This window comes from Lissotriton helveticus, chromosome 4_1 (genome assembly GCF_964261635.1).
Source record: "Lissotriton helveticus chromosome 4_1, aLisHel1.1, whole genome shotgun sequence".
Classification (NCBI taxonomy): domain Eukaryota; kingdom Metazoa; phylum Chordata; class Amphibia; order Caudata; family Salamandridae; genus Lissotriton; species Lissotriton helveticus.
The window spans coordinates 1,367,685,494-1,367,697,878 of NC_136063.1; the positions used below are offsets into that span (position 1 = coordinate 1,367,685,494).

General features: G+C 42.9%; 1 protein-coding gene across 2 annotated transcripts in view; it reads right to left on the reverse strand.

The window, feature by feature from the left end:
- The window catches only part of ATXN1 (ataxin 1), a 1,154,375-nt gene that overhangs the window by 53,700 nt on the left and 1,088,290 nt on the right, over positions 1–12,385 (reverse strand). For both annotated transcript variants that reach the window (XM_078687925.1, XM_078687926.1), the window contains exon 8: positions 9,025–9,198. The gene's annotated coding sequence lies outside the window, so the exon portion shown is untranslated. The remainder of the gene's footprint in view (positions 1–9,024; positions 9,199–12,385) is intronic.

The following is a 12,385-nucleotide window of genomic DNA, read 5'->3' on the forward strand; positions in this document are numbered from 1 at the left end:
TGATTGTCACACTATGTGCCACCAGCGCTAATGCCGGCCCTGGTCAAAGCCATACATAGGCATGGCCAAAAATGTAAGCCATCATGATGTCAGAGTAGGGTGGTTGCAAGAAAAAGAGGAACTTTTCTTCTAAAATGGTGAAGAGCTGCTCTAGGGCAGACTTATGACATAGACACAGAAGGTCAGCATGTAGGTTCGCGTTACAAATGTCACAGAGGGTGTCGGAAATGTATTGCACCAGGTAAAACCAGTGCACTGGGGTTCGGAACTTACAGGGTGCGACAAACAGCAACTTTTCCAAGCTTTCGTGTAATAATGCATTAGATTGAACAATGCCTAAACCACCAAAAGAAGACACTTGTTTAAGTCTAGGAGAAGCTCTTCTACAGTTATTGCTTTCATAAAGCAGTAGAGGCGCCTGGAGGCTGCTTTAGAATGGCTCCAATGGGAGGGGAGGGTTACAGGGGATATGGAGCTGAAATAATCATCCAGCACATTGATGGCACAAACTGACAGTCGCTCACTGGAACAAGGGCAGTTAGATGCAATGATGTCCAAAGATCCGACAGAACAGGAGCATCTTCAGGGACTTCCTGAATCTCCGAAAGTGGACTTCAGTGAGCAGAGGTAAAGGAAGTATGGTCAAGAGCAGGCGTGGGCGAAATTTCAACTACACAGCGTAATTTGAAGAATTTCAGGAATTTTGCAATAAGCTTGTTACTCAAAATTCTTGGAATTCTGTCATTATGCTACACTGCGTAACTCTGCGCCATTCACAGTATTAATTTACAGCAAACACATGCGAACAACTGCATGCAAGCAAGTGCTTTTGTTTTTTAGACTTTCTTTTTGCAAGAAATGTGTAAAAAACTTCTTGCAGGGGTGAATTCTGTGCTAAAATTTAGCCCTCAACAGTGGATTCACATTTCACGTATATTAGTGTCATTTTTCTGATAGTTCGCATCATTATGCAAAAGCAAATTATGGGAATTTCGCTCACTTCAAGTCAAGAGGAGGAGCCTCACACACACAGGATCCTGCACACATATGCGCAGTCTATCATCAGGTGCCCTGCATGTTTGTTTGGGTAGATGGCGTGGGCCTTTGGTCAGCCGGGATGACATCAACCGAAAGGAGACACAGGAGGGAGCTCGACCAAGAAGTGCCATACCCTTGGGGCACAGGTTTCTGAATTCAGTCCTTGACTTGGTCATGTGCCAGTGGAGTGAAAACAATGCAGGGGAGAGGCATGGTTGATCTACAGTGAGAGGAACCCCAGGATTCTGAGATCTCTGGAAATTTGCAATGGGTTTTGTTGGTAAGTCCACAAAGATACAACAGTAGTATTTGATCCTGGTGAGCACAACTGCAACCCCCCAAAACAATGCTTTAGATCGAGTGCCGGAAAGGCAGGATGTCAGGTAGGACGTAGGTGGATGAAATATGTTAATGCAATAGTTCACACATCTTATCGACAAGGGTATGATTAGAGTTTCTGTAAAGTTGAAGCCTTTTCAGAAGGTGATGGCATAAAAACCATTACAGTCAGATACAAATATGCACAACTGTCTAGGTTTTGCAATTATTAGTTCTTTAAAAACAACTGCTCAGAAAACGGTATGAAACACCCAGGGGCGAGTACTAAAAAGCCTGCACTTGAGGTATTGTGTAAACAAACCCACAAAAACAACTGAAGCCGGATTCAGCAAGTATGAAACAGCTACACAGTTTTCAAAGCAGGATATGAAAATATAGGAGGCAACTCAGTATCAGTGAAGACCAGGAAGTTTAACATGTTTTACTAAAAATACAGCTGCCCACTTTACATTGATGTGAATGACTGCTAAATAGCGGCAGAACACTCTTATGTTTCCTCACCCATGACTCATGTCATTGGATGGCAATAAATGGCAAGTTAAGTGGGGTACTAGAGTCGTGGTTGATGGTCACCTCCTCTACCCAATTGCCATTCGCCTTGACCCCCAGATTCAAGAGGCTTGTTTTTACATGCGGGCTACCCCAACCGTATTCATTTATCTATCTATTTTCAAGGGGTGGACATGTAGCTTAGGACCATATATGCAAAGGCATTTTGCAATTCCTAGTGGTGCAAATCACAATTTCGGGCAGTTAGGAAATGCAAAATGCTATTTCTGAATGTACGAAAGGCATTTTCTGAGGTGAAAAATGCGATTTCTATCCAATAGAAATAGCATTTTGGCAATCGCTAAATAGGAAATCGCAAATAGGGATTTCCAAATAGCGATTCGCAAACACCATGTACAAAGGATTTCCAAATTGTGAATAATTGCAAAATACCCATTTAGGAGATGCAATTACCATCCATCTGTATCAGGTGGCAACCAGGTACAAAGGCATCCAAAATGTATCAGGCTCTTGCAGAGTGGCGGCTCTGTATGTCTTGGTGAGGAGGAGGATTCTGGCTGGTAAGCAGAGAAGTAGGAGGAGACAGAAGAGAATACTAAAGGTGAGGGTAACCCTGTTTGAACAGACAGATGAGGAGATATATGAGAAGTACAGACTCAGTAGTGAGGTAATCCTGGAATTAATTGTTGAGTTACCTCAGCTTCGGACCCCAAAATTGGAAGCAATGCAATCCCACCACATGTGCAGGTATTGTGTTGTCTACACCTTCTAGCAGTTACCAGGGGGCCATAGCAGTGGCGGGGGGTGTCACAAAGTACTTTTTCCAGGTGCTTTCACATGATGCTGCACATCATGGTTAGCAAATGTAACCAATACATATCTTCTCCAAATACCCCCCACCATTTGCAACAGACCAAATTAATGTTTTACAGTGTAGCACAATTCCCCAATATTATTGGCTGAGTTGATGGGACATATACTGCCACATGTCCCCCATAAAGAAAATAATTATTCTACAGAATTAGGAAAAGCACACACTCATATATGTACAGTTAGTGTGTGAGGCCTCATGCATCATTAAAGACATTGTGCTAGATTCGCAGGCAGCACCCATGACTCCTTCATGTTCTGCCACAGTGGTATACAAAACCAGGTCAAATTTGGCAATGGCTTTTTACATGGTAAGAGAATAGTTCTCTCAATACATACAGTGGCAAGAACTGTTTGTGTAATATGACCTAATGCTTTATCCTCTCATGCTCTTTAGGGAGACAGTGTGTATGCCTTGTGTCCTTGGTTACTGACACCATACTTGATTGCAAGAACTTGTTCTTTTATGTTGACACCCGGAGGTTTCAACATAATAGCTAACCTTAAAAATAGAAGGTGAGTTGACACATAAAAATACGACAAATATAACGAAGGAGTATATGCACAGTGTCCTTTGAGTTTTGAATGTCATGTATAGAGTGAATAGTTATTTTAACCATTTGTTCTCATATATTAAATGACTATATGTGAGTAAGGATATGTGAGTACGTATGCAGGAGAACAAGGGCCTTGTACCAATAGACAGAACCAACACAAAACAATGTGGGAATAGGAAGCCCGAGTTAACTAACAGCGATCTTGAATTTGCTATAACAGCCAGGAGATAAGAAAAACACTTGTGTAATGAATATAATTGTTAGCCACAAATATGAGCTCATGTTTAGAAAATGTATGTCTCCCTTTTAAAGACCATTTGAATTCTATGATGTGTGTAAATATAAATGATAGGTTCTGAATTTAATTTATGTTTTTATAGGTGCATTATTATTCACAACCGTATCCTGTTAAATGAGAGTGATCGTTTGGTCTTGATAAAGATGGAATAAATTGAGAACCCATCGAAACGTGTCGACGCACATTAACTTATACACAACCATCTTGCCGTGCATTGCTTGATCTGCAAAAAGTATACAAATGTTCTCAAGTAATGTTTTTAGCATATAGCAAAACAGGGGATGTGTAGCTCTCCAAGACCAAGTGTATAGGTCTGATGTAACACTCTCTTTTGTTAAAACTTTTTTAATTTATGCCCTTGTATTTACCTGTGGTTATTGACATTGTGTATTGTTTTTATGAATTTGCTGGTATTTACAGCTGTATTTTAGCTTTTAATGTGAGATTTTAAATGAACTTGTAATCAAATAAATTTCACAACAATTCAATTCATGGTCTTTGAGGTATATATAGAAATAGAGTTTGTAATATGGTCAAGGTGAATGAGTGGAGCGAATGACAATTTGAGATCCATTGAGTGCATGTGAATTATTGATGAGTTATTTACCCACTGGGAGTTTTGCAATTTTTACAATAATGTATCTCTCCTTAATCAACTCTATCCATTGCGGATGCAACATTGTTTTAACAAAGTATGAAATAACAAAATATATCAAGTAGACTAATGAGTATGAGTGTTCAGTGGCTTCACTTTTTCCATCCTCCGGGTTTGGGTGCCTTCTCAGCAAGACTGGGATGTGGAAGAGGGGCATGTCAGATCCAGAGGTGTTTTGGCGTTTACGCTTGGTACAGCATCCCTCTTGCATAGAAGTAGCACTGATGCTAGAGACGCCTTCACTCTCAGCTGGCTGCAGTATGATGGGGACAGACAGGTGTTGTGTCTGAATGCTTTGAAGGGCTGTGGTCACTTGTACTAGGCCATGTGCAACATCCTGGCAGAAGTGCCCCATGTCATTTTGAATGTTGACAGTTCTAATTGTAAGGGTGGTTGTGTCTATTGCCAAAAAATTGATTGAATGAGTGAAGGCATCAAAAGTGTGCCATCTACTCCCTGTGTCTTTGGAGACATTGCTCTTACTCCATGGCAGCAATCCAGCGGCCTTGCCCTTTCTGCAATAGCTACATTGATTTTCACATGCTTTGCAGATGCCTATTTACAGTCTTTTTCTTTTTTAAATCTCTTTTTATTGAAAGTATATCCAGTTGTACAGCAGCTAATAGACCACAGCGGTGATTCATCAAGACAGACCAGGCAACGGTATAGTTTACATTTTAATTATCGACCTCAATTCCCACTTTATGCTTCTTTGCAATTTCCATCAAAAGTAGTCATTCTGGAGGCAACTTCGTCAATCAGGGTGGAGGTGGAGACACATATGTCACTTATATAGGTGTTCTATTTACCCCATATTTGTTCCCATTTCCTGGGGCAGCCCATGCCCTCGTAGATGACTTTTGCCCCCACCATGCACCAGTCCATATCTCTTACCCACTCCTCACGTGTTGCCGTCTCTTGGGCTCCTCCGCACTGGGTAATGTTACGCTTTGCAACTGTCATTGCCATAGTTACCCAAAGTTTCTCTTTACGGTTCAAGTCTGTTGCCTTCCACATGTTAAGAAGACACCATTTAGGCGTGGATGGAAGGTTTTTCCACACACTCTTTGCAAGTTACGTATAGTAGACTCCCAATATTATTTTACTGCTGGGTGCCTATTTACAGTCTTAATTTGTTTGGTGTGCAGGCGCTCTACCAAGACGATTGATTTCTCCAGGCCACCAAACACAGGATAACTGGCTGCCATGCCATCTGACACACTGTCATTGCGGACTGTTGCTGGTTGGATCCTACGGTGTCTGTGTGTCCTGCTAACAGAAGTAGTTGTGCCTCTGCTTTGGGATTGTACCTCATCACTGCCCACAAAGACTGCTAGTGGTACAATGCTTACTCTCCTGGAATTTGGAGTTGGACTAATGGGCATAGGAGTTGATACTGTGCTGCCCTCCATTTCCACATTTGTGTCAGTAGCTCCTTTGGCCTTAATTGTTTCTGACACGTCCTTGGTGTGATCTGTGGAAATGCATGTACATAGATGCTGCTAATAAATGTTTAGTGTTTGTTCACAATAATGTAACGGTGCTTCATGTGTTTGTTATATGTTTCTTATGTACAAATATGTGTAGTGTGGTAATCAGCACACAGTACATCATTCCACTTTGGTGTGCTATAACTCCCCTGATGCACTGCCATGGTACAGCTAATGTTTTACTTGAGGCATTACAAACATTATGTCATGCTAAGAAGGTAAAAGGGAGTTGATGTACCCTGTCTTGTGCCTGCAGGATTGGAGCTGTTAGCATCTGATACTCCTGTCACATTCTCTAGTTCCAGTATCCCCTTGATCAGTGATTCCATGGGAGTGGGAGGGGGTAATTTGGAGTGTCCACCACCTGTGCCATGGCCCTCAGCCATCCTGCTGGCCACCTTCTCCTTTGTGCGGGATGTCAAGTCATACCAGAGTTTTCTGATCTTGGGTATGGTCCTCTGGGTCACACCTAGGGAGTTCATCTGCTCCACGATGCTATTCCATATCTTGGTCTTCCGGGTTTCTGGAACAGTAAATGATGCCTTCCCAAAGAGCTGGTCAATATGTGCCACACATTCTTCTGTTAGAAGTCCCAACTCCATCTCAGAAAATTTGACTTTTTTCTTGCTGCTTCCAGAATCCTTGTCCCCCATCTTCCTTGGACATGGTGTTCTCCAGCAATTGCAAAAGAAACACTTCCAGTAGTGAGCTAGTGGTGGCACACCCGGTATTTCTAAACTTCCGGCTCTGACATCATCATGCTGCATCCAAAATGCTATTTTCCCTAATTGCGATTTCTTATTTGGAAATAGCAATTTTGTCATTTCCAGTTTGTGATTGTGAATCTGTAGGAATCACTATTAGAGAAATAAACTGTTACATACATCTCATTTTGCGATTCCCTAATAGCGATTTCTACAAATCGACTCTTTGGAAATCGCAAAAACAAAGTTTCGCACATGCGGCCCTTAGTACCCAATAATATGGTTTTCCATGCAATAATACCGAAGACCCTCAAATATCCAAAGGTATTTCACAAAGATAGTCCCAACATAAAGATTTCTTATAAAAGATAATAGGTTCGATTGAAAAAAAAACTGAATTAGAGAAAAATTTGCCATGCACCAATCTGTGCATGTAGTAAGAGAACAAATTCCTAAACTTTTCGTGTACAAAACTAACAATGCGCTAAGTATGGCCCATCGTTTTAATGTGTGCACTAATTATTCAGCTCTAGGTAAGTTGCTTATGTCTATGTTTACTTGCTCGAGTCAGCTTACCCTAGCCAATTCACCAATGGGTGCCCAGGGAGCAAAATCAAGTCAGTTCTAATTTACCTGAAACATATTGACGTTACTTCTCAGTGACCTATAAATATTTTTGTATACATGCTGATAAAAGGTGGCAGAAGTGCGTAGGGAGCAATGATGACGTTAGGCATAACCTTAAGATATTCCAGAGCAACTAGTCCGTTTGTAGCTTTGCTCTTTGTTTGGAAATAGGCAGTTCATGACCAGAAAACTACTTAGGCAAATACTCTGCCCCACTGATTAGAATAAGAAAACATTGGGCCTCATTTATGAAAAGTGACGCATCGCTGCGTGAAAACAGCGATGCGTCACTTTTCACTGCGCCCTCCTTGCTACACCAATGATGGGTCATATTTACAGTATGACGCATCATTGCGCAAGGAGTGACAGATACGTCAGTATTTCTGACGTATCTGTATGGCGCAAAAGTGACGCATTGCAGGAGTGTGTCACAAAAGTGACGCAACTCCAGCAATGTATCCTTTCACATGGGGCTAGCCTCATGTGAAAGGGCCTGCGTCAGTCTTACGCCTGCTGTGAGGCAGGCATAAGAAATTGGTGCATTTGTGTCCTAGAACTGGCGCAGTGAAATCTCATAGATTTGGCGCAATGAAATCTTATAGATTTCACTGCGTCACTTCTACGACCCTTTCTTGCGTCAAAACGCCCCACCTTGCATACATTATCCCTGGCGCAGGTATAATGTGGCGCAGGGGTTTCCAAAGTGACGCATCTACCTAGATGCGACACTTTGTAAATATGGCGCAACAAGGCGCATTTTTTACGCCACTGGTGCGTCACAAAAGTGACGCACCAGCGGCGTAAAAGTGACGCACAGCCTCGTAAACGAGGCCCATTATCTGGACTCGAATCTTCCTCCTCTGATCTTTTGCAGTGATTGTTCTTGGCCACCAATCGGACCTACCAACTACTCATATGTAAATGACATGCCTTAATTATCCCACCTTTATTCACCACACGTTTTTAATTCATTTGCATTTGGCAAAGCACACCTGAGCACAGCAAGTAAAGAATCCTCTGATAAAGGGACACCTGCAAGAACCAAAGTATGCCTGAAGATCTTGCACTCAGAAATGGGCTGCAAGTTGCTAAAGCAGCAAAATACAAACGTTTTTCTGCCTGCAACACAACATGCGATCAAAATATAATTTTCTGAATTGTCTCCTTTTGAGTTTTGCATAAAGCTGCGTGTCCGCTTGCGACTACTCCCGAGTGCTGAATTATGCTCACTGTCTTGAACATGGTCAAAAGCAAGTCCATACTCTTACTGTATTTGATAGGTTATTGTAACAATTTACAATCGTCGGATGTGTGTGTTTCTATCTTACTTTTAAAATAGTGCGCTCACACTCGAGACCCCACTTCCAAGCTGGTCCAACATGTTGATTCTCAACTGAATGTATGCAGTGCTTAATTTGTAAAAACAGAATTGCCACAGCCCTCTTCAGGAGGCCACTTCTGCATTCACCGCCCATTGCTGCTGTCAGCGCGGCCAATAACAGGAACAACACAACTACTAACCATCACACATATGCAAGTGTGACAATTCTGACTATTCCAGACCCCAAAGCTATAAGAATTGCATTGGCGGCAGGTATTTGTCATTTTTATCCCGTTTACTGCTTCGAACGTTCAGCGCCAGTGCTGAACGTTCGAAGAAACGGGTGCAGCCGCGTCGGCCGTTGGACGTGTGCAGCACCAGGGAGGTAGCTCGCGCGACGTCCAACGGCCGACGGCAGCGGCGATAGGGTTAAAGTGCATTGAAGTAAACAACAACTGTTGTGATGCTCGCCTCTAAATGAGACAAAGAGCACCACATATGCAGCAGACTGTCATAAGTGCCAGTGTTGACATTTAAGTGCCAGAGCTGAGCACCGGAAACCACCGGCTCAACTTAAGCACTGAATGTACGTTTCATGGGGACTTATATCCTTACCTTAAACTTCATAGAACGAGTCTTCCATTATTTTCTTAAGAGAGATGTGAAATGGCGGCTGAGGTCTGGGTGGCCTTTTCAGTCTGATTACCGGAATACTCGATATCGTGGTCTTTTAGAGTTCTCGACCGGCTGTAAACCTTTCAAAACAGGGCTGCTCATCCTTTTCTTGGCCTACATAGGAAAGAGGAGATACGTTGCTTCATTAACTTTTTTTCAATCAAACAGCCATCCTTTTATATTCAAAGTCTACCACTATCTATATTTTCTCTGTTTCCGGTGTCATTATCTTTGGCACAGACCATGTGTGTACTGAGTAAGCAGCTGCATACAGTAAAATATGGAGGGCCTGCATCAATAGTAAGTTTAGAGGTCTCAGACCATCTTTGTTCAACCATTAGACTGATACCCACAAACCCAATCAGTTGCTGAGAGGGGGAGGGGCAGGGAGCCGTTTTCCTTCCCAGCAACCAGCGCTTTTGCATTCAGTCTCACTAACAGGGGACAGGCTGTCCTGGTGGCAGTACATGGAACCCCGGGATAGACATCCCCTTAAGGGTAAACAACGTTTACCACAAAGTTTTTACTACGCGGTACCTTTACCACGCGGCCGTTACAACGCAAGTCGTTACCACGACTTGCGCTGGAGGGCGCTGTGGGATAAGGAATTTTATAAATTTATATTCCAACACCTTCCCTAGTATCCACGGGGACTGGTGTTGGAATATAAAATTATAAAAATCCTAAATCCGCGCCCTCCAACGCAAGTCGTGGTAACGACTTGCGTTGTAGCGGCCGCGTGGTAAAGGTATGCGTTGTTACAACCTGCGTTGTAACAACGTACATCCCCCTTAAGAGAATGGATTCTGCTACAGCAGGGGTGCAGGTATGTGTTACACCCAAGAGGCCACATATACAGACTGAGCCATCTCCGACCTGCTTTCTTCGGTGCCATTCCTAAAAGGATGAACATCAGGCCTTACCTCATCCCCGAAGCCTCCCTCTTAGTACCCCTGCCTGAAAGTAAATTGTTTCCACTAAAAGTGAGGCACAAACCTTTACTGATAAATGCTTTGAAAACCTTATTTGTTTTACAAATGAACAAATGTTTGCCAATTAAGAAACATGACTTGGAGAAAATCTTATTTATTTTATTGCAATGATTTATTAATGGAAAATGTAAGTTTAACACTAATCAGAGATCTCAAAGTGATGCCATATCACATTTGAGTAGCCCATTCAGTCCCGTTTTTCCCCTTTGTCTTATGATACCTGTGGATTTGCGTTTCCATGTTTAGATTCAGAGGGGATCGTGGAGAAGTGGGTGGAGCAAAACATGAAGAAAAAACTACGCACTGGGCAATCTACTCACAAGTTTCTGTGATCGCCCCTTGCTGATAGACAACATAGGAAATTAAAAACAGAATTTCCTCAAATAATGGCATATGTCAACATACATTTATGGTATCGTGCTATTTACCAGTGGGTGTATTGTTATGTTATATTTGGCATCTTAAATAGCTAAAACAAGACATACATCATATTATAAATATAACATAACTGCGGCCTAGTCAAGCCATGGGTACACCAGTAAAATCTCCATGCAGTCTCCTTCATTATGAGTTCACTGTGGGTGAGTCCCAGATTATGAGGCTGCCCCACAGTAAAAGCTCAACAATTAGGTGTTCAAAAAGTGAAAAATCCGGGCGGCCCAAAGTGTCAGAACTACCTTCTAACACCAGGCCACTGTCTTCAGTCCAGTGAGAAGCAGATAGAGCATCTCGTAGAAGCTGTGGGTGGTGGGCTCTTTGGTAAAGGTCACAGGTAACAAGGACGGAACCAGAAATGAGGTGGTGACTGTTCTGTGATGATGCACAGAGCAAAGGGGAGCAGATGGGCGGTGGGGAGCGAAAAGAAGGGTGTTTGGTGATACTGTCTGTTGTACTTTCTTCTTCAGGCAAGAAACAGAATAAAGTACTTGTCTCATTCAAGCCTCGATTCGTCATTGCAACACTGTGATAATGCCCAAGTGTAGGTGGTAATGTTGCCTGCTCTCACAAACGGTGGGCTAATGGAGTACTGTAATGTACACGTTTATATAGTGCTTCCCAGCCCTGATGAGGCGCTAAAGAGCTGTAGCGTATGCATCATCGGTCCTATTTATTAGCGAACACCTGTGTCTCTAATGAACATAAACAACCATAATTAAATATTTTGAGCAGATATAAATTGCTATTTAAAAGTTGATGTTGTGTGTGTGTGCACTCTTTTATTGTGCCCAGTACTCTCAGGAAAATTAACATAAGCTTGACTCGCTTCCTCTCAGGGCTTCACGTTGAAGTCCTTGAACCGACTTGGCATAAGGCGTCATTATGAGCCGGCAGCTGCGCGTGCAGCGTTGGCGCGCGCTTTCAGCTAGGCTGGATCCTAGACCTGCAGCACGGCAGACTCTGCACTAATGGCACAAATATTATTAGATTTTCTGCCTGACTACATATGCCTGTCAACTGGGAAAAAAATAGATCCTTTTCAGAAGCCCCAGCTTCAGGTATCCTTCCACTGTTCTTTCAGGCAAAAGGATTATGCAGTGGAATTTACCAGCAAAGGGAGATCTAAACATTCACAAAGGGTAGAAATGGGTAGCAGCTGCTATGGATGCTTGCTATTTAATACCCATGGCACTGTCCTTATTATGTCATAAAGTCAATGGGCGGGCCAGGAAGTAAACAGGACCTTGAGAGTGGTGGTCTTTCTGTAGTTTCTACTCTTCCCTTAAATCACCGGCAGCAAATAGAAGGATGCTGAGTGGTTAAAGGTGGGTCAGGGTGTCAACTGTATGATGCCGCCGGGTGTCTAAGGGTGTGATGTAATTTCCGCTACCCTATGCATTTTATTGAATCCACTGCTGCCATAGGGTGGTGCCAGTTTTTTTTTTTTTTTAATGGGGGATGAACTTATTGGCAGTGTTAAAAACGCAATCAATTTACTCTAGGATCCCAAAATTATAAGGGGTATAACTATCATAAGTGCAGCACTTGCAATTCACTAGTGCCAGAGGGCTGAGGGACCCACTGCATTCCAACTTATGTTTTCTTTTTACTACAGCGGGTGAGCAGGGTTCCTCATTTTCTTGTTTGCATTAGGGCCTGGGCACCATTACTGCACTAGTGACAGAAAGGTGCTGCAGACACACGAGCAGAGCAGGCACGGCCCGTGCCGGGCGTTATACTGGGGCGGTGATGTCAGGCAGGGGAGGGTCAGGGTGGGGGGTTGTAAAATGCGGGATATGGACCATTAGAGGTAAGTACCGATAAAAATAAATAAAACGAATTTCGTTGCCCACGCTGCATCACATTTGGCG